General features: G+C 37.4%; 1 long non-coding RNA gene across 1 annotated transcript; it reads right to left on the minus strand.

Moving 5' to 3' along the window:
- On the minus strand, positions 358–3,266 carry LOC109231619. Its single transcript, XR_002068813.1, has 2 exons — positions 2,557–3,266; positions 358–680 (listed from the first exon to the last, which is right to left on the minus strand). It is a non-coding gene; the product is annotated as an uncharacterized LOC109231619 (long non-coding RNA).

The raw sequence follows: 10,144 nt of genomic DNA on the forward strand, positions 1-10,144 counted from the left end.
AGGGTCTTCTTCTGGATTGGCACCTTTAAACACCGGAGGGTCTAACTGAAGAAATATGTTCACCCTGGAACTAGTAGAATCCCCTTGCTGGTTAGACGAACTGGGCAAAACATTTGACATCTGAGCCTGGGAGGCCAGTAGTTGGGTCAACATCTGAATAGCTCCCCTAAGATCCCCATCGGAAATACCAGAACCGGAAGCTGGGGCTGGAGGCAGAACAGAAGTATCAACAGGAGGGATAGTGGTACCCTCCACACGTGTAGGAACTTCCTACCCAACTCAACACGAAGAAGGAAACCATACTTTCATTCATTTATTTAGACGAGGAAAGATAATACGTTCTACATTGCTAATTCATTTAAATCACAACATTAAACCGTAGATAGGTTCCAAGATTCCATACAATTATACATTAGAGAAGTAAGAGTTAGAATTCCAACATAGTTCATAGACGCCTCAAATACCCGTACATAAATCACATATGTGTCTACGGAGCCTCTAAGGATGTAAAAGACAAGTAAGACAGTGTCAGCGACAAGGCCCCGGCTATACCTCAAAAATAGAAGTCCACAACAACAAAAGATGCAATACAACCGCCTTGAAAGAGAAAGGGGCTCACCAAGACTTTGAGAAGAAGGTCCTCCACTACGCGCTATCGACACTATCTGCAATGGAGCCACCTACATTCATTTAAAAATGTAGCGCCCCGGCAAAAGGGACGTTAGTACCATGGAATAGTACTAATATGTATAACTAAACGCCATCTAATTAGAAAGAACCTTCATACAATATTAAAGAAAATCACAAGTACAACCTAAACACTTTAAATGATCACAACATTATCAAATAAAAGAATCATGCAATTTTCACATCATTTTCCATAGCCTTTAGTTTAGGGCACTTCATATTGTTCAACATTGTTCATAACACCACCGCTATCATGAGTGGAGTCCGATCTCGACCCGATCGGTTAGGTCGCCACATTTGAGACATATACCTCAATCACAATCTCATTTTCCCTTTTTCCGGAATGCATTCACAACACCACCGCTATCTTGAGCGGAGTCCGATCATGACCTGATCGGCTAGGACGCCTTGCCAAGGCGTTGCTCCCTTCTCATTAATCACATATGTCATTTCATAGGCACTTGGGGCCACAACTTATCACATCATTCTTGGCACTAGGCCGCATTTTACATCGTTCCTAATTTCAATGTTAGCTTTGCAATTTAGGATAGTAGTGTCACGCCCCGAACCTGGGGAGGCGTGGCTGGCACCCGGTACCGTAGTTGCCCGAGCGAACCACTCTGTAACTCATTCATTCCTTTTGTAACTATCATGTGCCAACATGGTCATAACTCGGAATGTACAACTGTAAGTGAAAAACACTATTTTGCTGAACTATTTTTCTTATAAAGTGTCAATATAAGTTCGTCATAAAAAATCCAAATCAGCTTTTTCAACAAGTCTAGCTCACCAATACTTGTTTTGGCACAACTTAAAACACTTAGTACCTAACTACCTATTAACAATCCAATGTGCAGCAAGATCCTGTATTGAATCAAGCAATGATAAAATATAATCCACTAACTTAAAAATATTACCACATTATTTCACTCAAAAATATGTATTCATCTTACACGTTATCATTGCAACAGCAAATACGCAATTTTCTTGAAATGGGGTATAAGCTTGAACTCTAACCAATAATTTCTTATCGTGGCCCAACCTAATGATAATATGCATTGCGTCGTATATACTATCATTTATAATATACCGACATTTACAATTAGCAAAAGAGCACCAACACCTTTCACAAATATATTATATTAATGTCCTAAGCCAAAGAGTAAAGTCAACTATTTTATTAGGAATTAGAATCAGCCATTAATTTTCTTTTTTAATGCATGTAACAATGACTTGACATGGGACATGACCATAAAATTATTACACTGATGTAGCAGAAGACTAATAAACATAATCAACCAAATAAAGATAAAGCTAAAGAATAATCCATGGAAATTCACCTTTTCATTTATTTTTTAATAACCTTTAAAGAGCATGATGAAAGATCCCAACTAAGAATCCTCAACTTAAACAAAAATGAAATCCAATAGCCTACTGCCTCAACAACTAAAAACCTTCCAACTTCAAACAGTGATTCACCAACTTTCAAGGGAATATTAAACTTAATATGCTGAAAAGACCTCAATGAACCTAATGAGATACCTTTAAAACACACATTTTCTACTGAAACTATATGAACTAATCAAGCAAAGTGTTATCACATTTTAACGAAGCACCTTAAACAATGAAGATCCCTCACAACAGTGCTACAACAGTAGGAATCCAACCAGCTTTGCGTTCAATGAAACATTAACAGATTCCAAACAGAAAAATATTGAAGAAGAAACAATCAATCAAATCAGGTAAGGTAAGCTAGCTATGATGTAATTTGTAAATCCCCGTGATAAATATTAAATTAATCCATCTTTTAATGGCTCTCTTGAAACTTCAATCCTAATATTCCATATCGGAAATAAAGAGGAGATAAACCTGAAATGAGCTTTCAATTAGTTCATTGTTTGAAAATCGATACACTTAAAGGCAACAATAGAAGCTCGAAAAAGAAGGAAGCAACGAACGAATTCCAACAACACGAACTGAAACAGTGGCTCCGAATCTCGACGGCGACAAACTCGAACCTCGACGATACAATAGACTTTGGAATCGACCTCTTCGAACTCCTTTTGGTGGAGATGAAGCTGGATTTTGGGGGTATTTTGGAGTGAGTTTTCAGCTGGGTTTGGGGCTGGTTTTGCCTGGCTTTCGGAGGTGTTACTGGTTCAGGGACAGATTTGAGGTTGTTTTTTAAGCTGTTCTCATCTGTTTTATTACTGCACTTTTGTGTGGGTTTTTGGTGGTTTAAGGGGCTGGTTTTCAGCTGGGTTTTTGGGGTTTACATGGCTGATTTTTGGGTGATGTTTTGGGGTGTTTAATGGAGACTTTGTAGTGTTTTGATGACTGCTTTCCATGGTGAGAACGTGAGAGAGTAGGAGACTAAGGTGGAGGGAGTTATAGCGGTGGCAACAAGTAAAGGAGGATGCGTGAATCGTCCATCTTAGCTGCTACTGCTGTTCCTTAGCTTTTAGGAATTTTGGTTAGCTCTCATTTTCCTTAGGCGTTAGGTGAAGAAGACAGAAGTCGGGGGGTTTCTTTTGGTGTAACGGCGGATAGATCTAGGTTTTTAGAAATTAGGTATTATTTTATTGGGGTAGGAATTAGGTTAGGTCAAATAGGAAATAAGTATGGGCTCAACGTTTTGGGGCTTGAAGAGATTTAGGTCATGAATTTGAGCTAATTAACTTTGGGGTAGGAAGACTAAATAAAAAATCTTTTTTTTCCTTTGGTTTTAAAATCTAATAAAATCCTAAATCAATCTAATTTGTAAAAATTAAAATTTTTTATTGATAAATGATGAAAAATGCATATTTTTTAGTATATTTGCATATTAATTCTTGTGTGTGTCGCGGGAGATTATATGATTTTCAAAGTGAAATATACTCATTATGTGTTTCGTATGTGTAGGAACGAGTTTGGATGATAAATGATCAAAAGATGACAATTCGACACAAAAAGAAGAAATTAAAGGAGTGGGAGCTCGTCTATTCTCGTGCGTGCCACGAAGTCGGACGCGAAAAATGAGAAAAGTTAAGGCAGAAAACAGCGAAGCGAAGCAAAGGCACGGAGCGCTTCGCGAAATGGAAGAATTTCAAAAGCTGGATCCGCGTCAAAGTCCGCGTCTAGACGCGAAGGCAGACGCGGATTCCAGCTCTCCCATTCGAAGTTGGATTGAAAAATTCTGCCCCTCATCAACCCTAGGTCATATAAATACATCCTAAAACACCATTTTGAAGGAGGAGACACTACTTTAGGGTTAGACAACACCCTTAGAGGTAAGAACACGCTAGGAGCAAGGAGGAAGATTCAACTACGAGTTTTTCCCCTTCTTCTTCCTATTTTATTGTTGGTTATGAATTGGAGTATTGTGTTTTCACATACTTTTATGAATAGTTAATTTATTATCTAGAGTTTTGATGGAACCTTTAGGGGATGAATTGGTTGTTATACTAATATAGTTTTGAGTTAGTTGTTAATCTTCATTTGTTCTACTACGTTTTGATTTTGGTTAATTGAAAGAATCCTCAATTAGCCGTTCCTATTTATTATGTATCTGCTTGAGAGAGAGTGCATATTTAGGTAGTTGTTTGAAAAACATCACTCCCGGAGTATAGGCGAGAGTCATAACCGAGGGTTTAGAGGTTGGATTAGAGATAACGATACCTCGGGTGCGATCTAAGTGAACTGTAATGTGAATCTAGCTAGCGTAGCTTGAGAGAGTGCGTCTAGTAAATTATCATAATTGTTTGAGAGAGATTTATGATAGCTGGAGAGTTCATGATTGATAGAGGCAACTAAGTCAAAGCTATAAGAAACATACAATTAATAAAATCAACAATTGGGGAAATCATAACTCTAGACCTCCTTAAATTAGTCTCCAAACCTTTGTCTCGTTAGTTGATAATTTTACCATTTTATAGTATTTGTTGGTTAATTAGTTAGTTATAAAAATCTTAATATTATAATTTAGAAAATTGTTCAAACTTGTCTTCTTTGCGATATTGAACAATTACAGCGAAACCTTAGTTCTCTGTGGGATTCGACTCTGGACTTTTAGACCGGATTATATTTGCAGCGACCGCTTATCCTTTTTAGGACTAGAGTTGGGCGTGATCAAATTTTGGCGCCGTTGCCGGGGAACTAACAGTGTAGTTGTAGCTGTATATATTGCTAGGTTAAGAGTTTGAACTTTTTTTTTGTTTTTTTTTTTGTATTTTTTTTAATAACTATCGATCTGAGAAACATGGCATCTTGAAATTATGGGAATTTAGGTGTAGATAATTCTACTATTGATCTCCATACATATTGTGAAGGAAACCACCAGTGGCGAAATTTTCAAAACGTTCCTAAGAGCGAGTTATGTGCGTCAACTCAATCTTATTTGTGGAATGTGTGTGATGTGTGTGGTGGTAAAAATGGTCACCTTCATGGTTGGGCTTATATTTCTTATTTTCCCCCAGCCCCCGACTATGATGGTTCTACCTTTTCTTGTGAAGTTAATAGGAACAAAGAACCTGGGAATGCAGACTTGAAGGAGATCAAGGATATGCTAAAGTATCTTCTGGAACAAAACAATGAGAAACAATTGCACATGGAAAGGCAAGAGGCAACTATTCGCAAGTTGGAGGCTCAATTGAGTCAAGTGGTTGGAGCTTTTAATGCTCAACAAGCCAATATTGAGGATAGCAGCCAAGAAGAGCATGAATTTGAGGTGTTAATTGGGGAGGTCAGAGTAGAACATCAACAACCTAGCCAACTACAATTTGAGGATGTCAATGTTGAAGAAGTGAGACTAAAGCCAACCAAGGACTTTGAGGATATAAATTTTGTTGACTCTAGTATCATTGATGTTGAGGATGTTGAAAGGCCCGAAGTTCATGTGTTTGAGCGCATTGGTCCACACTCCAAGAATTTTTCCACATTATGTTTGGATGATGATATGGAAATAGAGTCATCTGAACCAATCGAAGTGTCAAGGAATGAGGAACAAGGTGCATATATTCTGGAATTCTTCTTGCCAGAAAGTCAGGATTACATACCTCATACAAAGACCAAGGAATGCAGAATACTACATTATTTCCTTGGGCCAGTTAGATGCGTTCCACCGCCCCATGACCATAATCATAAGCTTGAATCAAAATTGGGGGTTCAATTCATAAGCTCGAGGTGGAGGCAAAAAAAAGTGATTCGCGTCGTGCCGCGACGTTAAATCAAGCGCTTGTTGGGAGGCAACCCAGCTTTATTGCTTTCTTTTATTTATTTATTTTTTTAATTATATTATTCTTGTAGTGTCGATTTTTTTATTTTCTAGGAGCATGGAAAGCAAAGGTATTGGAAGGATGCATCAGCAAACCAAATGGTTGGAACTAAGTGTGAGGTACCCACACGAAGGACCAAGCTTGGGAGAAGTCTGAGTACCCCATGAACTGCTAGTGCTTCGGCCTTTGGCCTACCAGGGAGTTTCTTTTACCCTTAGGTATGTATGGGTGTGCATTGGGGACAATGCACAATTTTTAGTGTGGGGTGAGGAGATTATCTGGGTGACTTTTCATGCTACTTTAGCTGTGTTCGTTTAATTAAATAATTTTTTTTAAAGATTGGACTTTTCCTGATGACAGATCTTCTAGACAGTTTTCTTGAGGGAAGTAAGTCTAAAGAAAATATCAAAAAGATTTTTTGTTTTGTGTTAGGTAGTGTAGCAATTACCCCTTATTTTTCTTTAAACCACAGTTCTTTTCTAAGGGTTTTATTTAAACCGGGTGTAGTTAGTTTTTTTAAGGAATAAGAGTCATTGTGTTGTGCTTTGAATTGTAGCAATATCTCTTGACTTGGTTATGCCTTGAGAACAGTGAGTACTTTGGTTGTGACGCTTAGGCTCAGTTTTTGACTCTTGTAGAAGTACCTTAAATTGTATGATTTTAACTTTGCTTAACTTTTTTGACTAGAGTGTCTTGATGAATCCAATCCTGAGTGAGTTATATGCCATGTGTGTGTAAGGATTTGTCATATTCTGTGCATTGCATTTGATGCCTAGAACTTGCCCCGTGTGTTTGCAAAGCGAAATAGTAGTTTTATTCAGTCTAGGAAGTGATATAGGCATTTCTTTGTTGAGCCAGATATGTATATTTTACCCGCCTAATTGTTATGTATTGTAGTTAACTCCTTTGAGCATGTAATCATGTTTCTTTGGCAACCACATTACAAGCCTTACCCATTTGTTTGAATGGACTATCTATTTGAACCTTTTAACCTCTCATAAGCACTTGAATTGTGATGATTTATGTAAAAGTTAAAGTGTGGGGTGGTTGGTTTGGCTTTTGAATAGAACTAATGAAATCAGGAGAAAGGTGCACTGTTTTGAACAAGTAAGAGCCACTTGAATTGAAAAAAAATATATAGTTATATTGTTGTGAAAAAAAAAAGTATTTCTTTGATAAGTGGTGACTCTTGATGTAATTGTGCTTAAAGAAGTATGGGGTAATATACATTGAGGTGAAGGTGGAGTTTGGTTTGACATAAGTATGGGGCTTGAATGTTAAAGTATATGTACTAAAGTGCTTAGGGAGGTGCAGTCACTCTTATATCTAAATGTATCCTACCCGTCCCGCAGCCTACATTACAACCAAATAAAGTCCTACTTGATCCTAGACTCAATGAGCTCGATTAGTAGAGTATTACACTACAGGCAAGCCTATGGTGCATCTTTTGTAGCATATGAATGTTATTTTTGAGAGTGAGTGAATTCTTTCTATCTTGAGTTCCTAATTGTTCTTAAACTTTATTGTGTGTGGAAATACTCTCTTTTGTTGTGTGAGGGCACTCGATTCATGAAGGAAAGGTAATGTCAGTGACCTCTATGTTAGAGTAAGTGGGTGAGTTGTGAATAATACGTGGTACTTATGAGTCAAATCTTGAGGTGAAGATGTTATGCTTTTGTACTTAGTCTATTTTAAATACTCTTGATGTGATGAGTTAGGAGAATTGTTTAAAAAGGTCATGTCTATAAAAAAAAGTGTAGTTTGATTGCTCGAGGACGAGCAAGAGTTTAAGTGTGGGGTGTTGATAAATGATGAAAAGTGCATATTTTTGAGTATATTTGCATATTAATTCTTGTGTGTGTTGCGGGAGATTACATGATTTTCAAAGTGAAATATACTCATTATGTGTTTCTTATGTGTAGGAACGAGTTTGGATGATAAATGATCAAAAGATGACAATTCGACACAAAAAGAAGAAATTAAAGGAGTGGGAGCTCGTCTATTCTGGTGCGTGGCATGAAATCGGACGCGAAAAAGGAGAAAAGTTAAGGCACAAAACAGCGAAGCGAAGCAAAGGCACGGAGCGCTTCGCGAAATGGAAGAATTTCAAAAGCTGGATCCGCGTCAAAGACGGCGTCTAGACGCGAAGGCAGACGCGGATTCCAGCTCTCCCATCCGAAGTTGGATTGAAGAATTCCGCCCCTCATCAATCCTAGGTCATATAAATACATCCTAAAACACCACTTTGAAGGAAGAGACACTACTTTAGGGTTAGACAACACCCTTAGAGGAAAGAACACGCTAGGAGCAAGGAGGAAGATTCAACTACGAGTTTTTCCCCTGCTTCTTTCTATTTAATTGTTGGTTATGAATTGGAGTATTGTGTTTTCACATACTTTTATGAATAGCTAATTTATTATCTAGAGTTTTGATGGAACCTTTTGGGGATGAATTGGTTGTTATATTGATATAGTTTTGAGTTAGTTGTTAATCTCTATTTGTTCAACTACGTTTTGATTTTGGTTAATTGAAAGGATCCTCAATTAGCTGTTCCTATTTATTATGCATCTGCTTGAGAGAGAGTGCATATTTAGGTAGTTGTTTGAACAACATCACTCCCGTAGTATAGGCGAGAGTCATAGCCGAGGGTTTAGAGGTTGGATTAGAGATAACGATACCTCGGGTGCTATCTATGTGAACTGTAATGTGAATCTAGCTAGCGTAGCTTGAGAGAGTGCATCTAGTAAATTATCATAATTGCTTGAGAGAGATTTATGATAGCTGGAGAGTTCATGATTGATAGAGGCAACTAAGTCAAAGCTATAAGAAACATACAATTAATAAAATCAACAATTGGGGAAATCATAACTCTAGACCTCCTTAAATTAGTCTCCAAACCTTTGTCTCGTTAGTTGATAATTTTACCGTTTTATAGTATTTGTTGGTTAATTAGTTAGATATAATCTTAATATTATAATTTTAGAAAATTTTTCAAACTTGTCTTCTTTGTGATATTGAAGAATTACAGCGAAACCTTAGTTCTCTGTGGGATTCGACTCGGAGTTTTAGACGCGGATTATATTTGCAGGACCGCTTATCCTTTTTAGACTAGAGTTGGGCGTGATCATTTATCTATTAAAATAAATTACTTAAAACTAAATAAAATACTAATTTCTAAAGACTAAAAGCTAAATATGTAAAAATGCCATTTTTTGTAATTTTTCCTAAATAAAATTAATCCTACATGCAATTGCACATGAGATGACATGAAAAATTAACGTGACATTTTTTTTGTTTCATTTTCATATGATTTTAAAATATTAAAAATGCATAAAATGCTACTAAGTAAAGAAAACTTTCTAATATCCCTTAAAAATTATTTTTGGTTTATTTTTAGGAGTTTATTTCATTTAGGGTAAAAATTAGGTGCTCACATACACTAGGCTGGCGACCCTGCCACCTAGTGTGGATTCTTCCCTTTTTCAATGGGAAACACTATCATCCAGAAAGCACACGATGAACAGAACACTATGCAAAGGATTTGACCAGTGAAGTGAGGGCGATCTCATCATGATAAGTGCGGAAAGACTTGCTATGACAATACCTCTCATAGAGATATTCGAAAGGTATGTAGGAGTCCTTCAGGCCACACTAGGTCGACATTCTTTTTCAGCCCCATCATCTTCAAAAATCTCCTGCCGTACGGTTATCTGGCACCAAATCCTTAGTACTGTCCAGTTAACCCTGCAAGTCCTCCTATTTCCTCTAGAAGCGGTGTCATTCTTATGTCACCGAAACGGAACACCGCTCTTTTACTATCCAAATAGGGTAGCAACGTCGATCATTTGTTGTTTGTTCAATATCTAGTAGGATGGCAGTACCCAGGTAACTTTTTCACAATGTTTCTTGTCACTTGAGAGAGATTCTTCCCACCAATCTAGCAACAATAGAGGGATATTGTAACCATACCGAATCTGGGAACCGTCGTGCCTCATTTTTGGCAAAACAAAGGGTTAGGCCATACCTCACCAGATTCGAACTATTTATACATTTATGATCAGCATATCGACATTTAGTTCTCCAAATTAATGCACAGAATGTGGTTTGTGTCGGGATGTGGAACCCAATGGACTTTGGATAGCTTATGTTAAAGGATCATTATGTGGACAACATAACTTACTCGACTAGGTTTGACCATGATGCAC

The sequence above is a fragment of the Nicotiana attenuata genome, chromosome 1 (genome assembly GCF_001879085.1).
Source record: "Nicotiana attenuata strain UT chromosome 1, NIATTr2, whole genome shotgun sequence".
Classification (NCBI taxonomy): Eukaryota; Viridiplantae; Streptophyta; class Magnoliopsida; order Solanales; family Solanaceae; genus Nicotiana; species Nicotiana attenuata.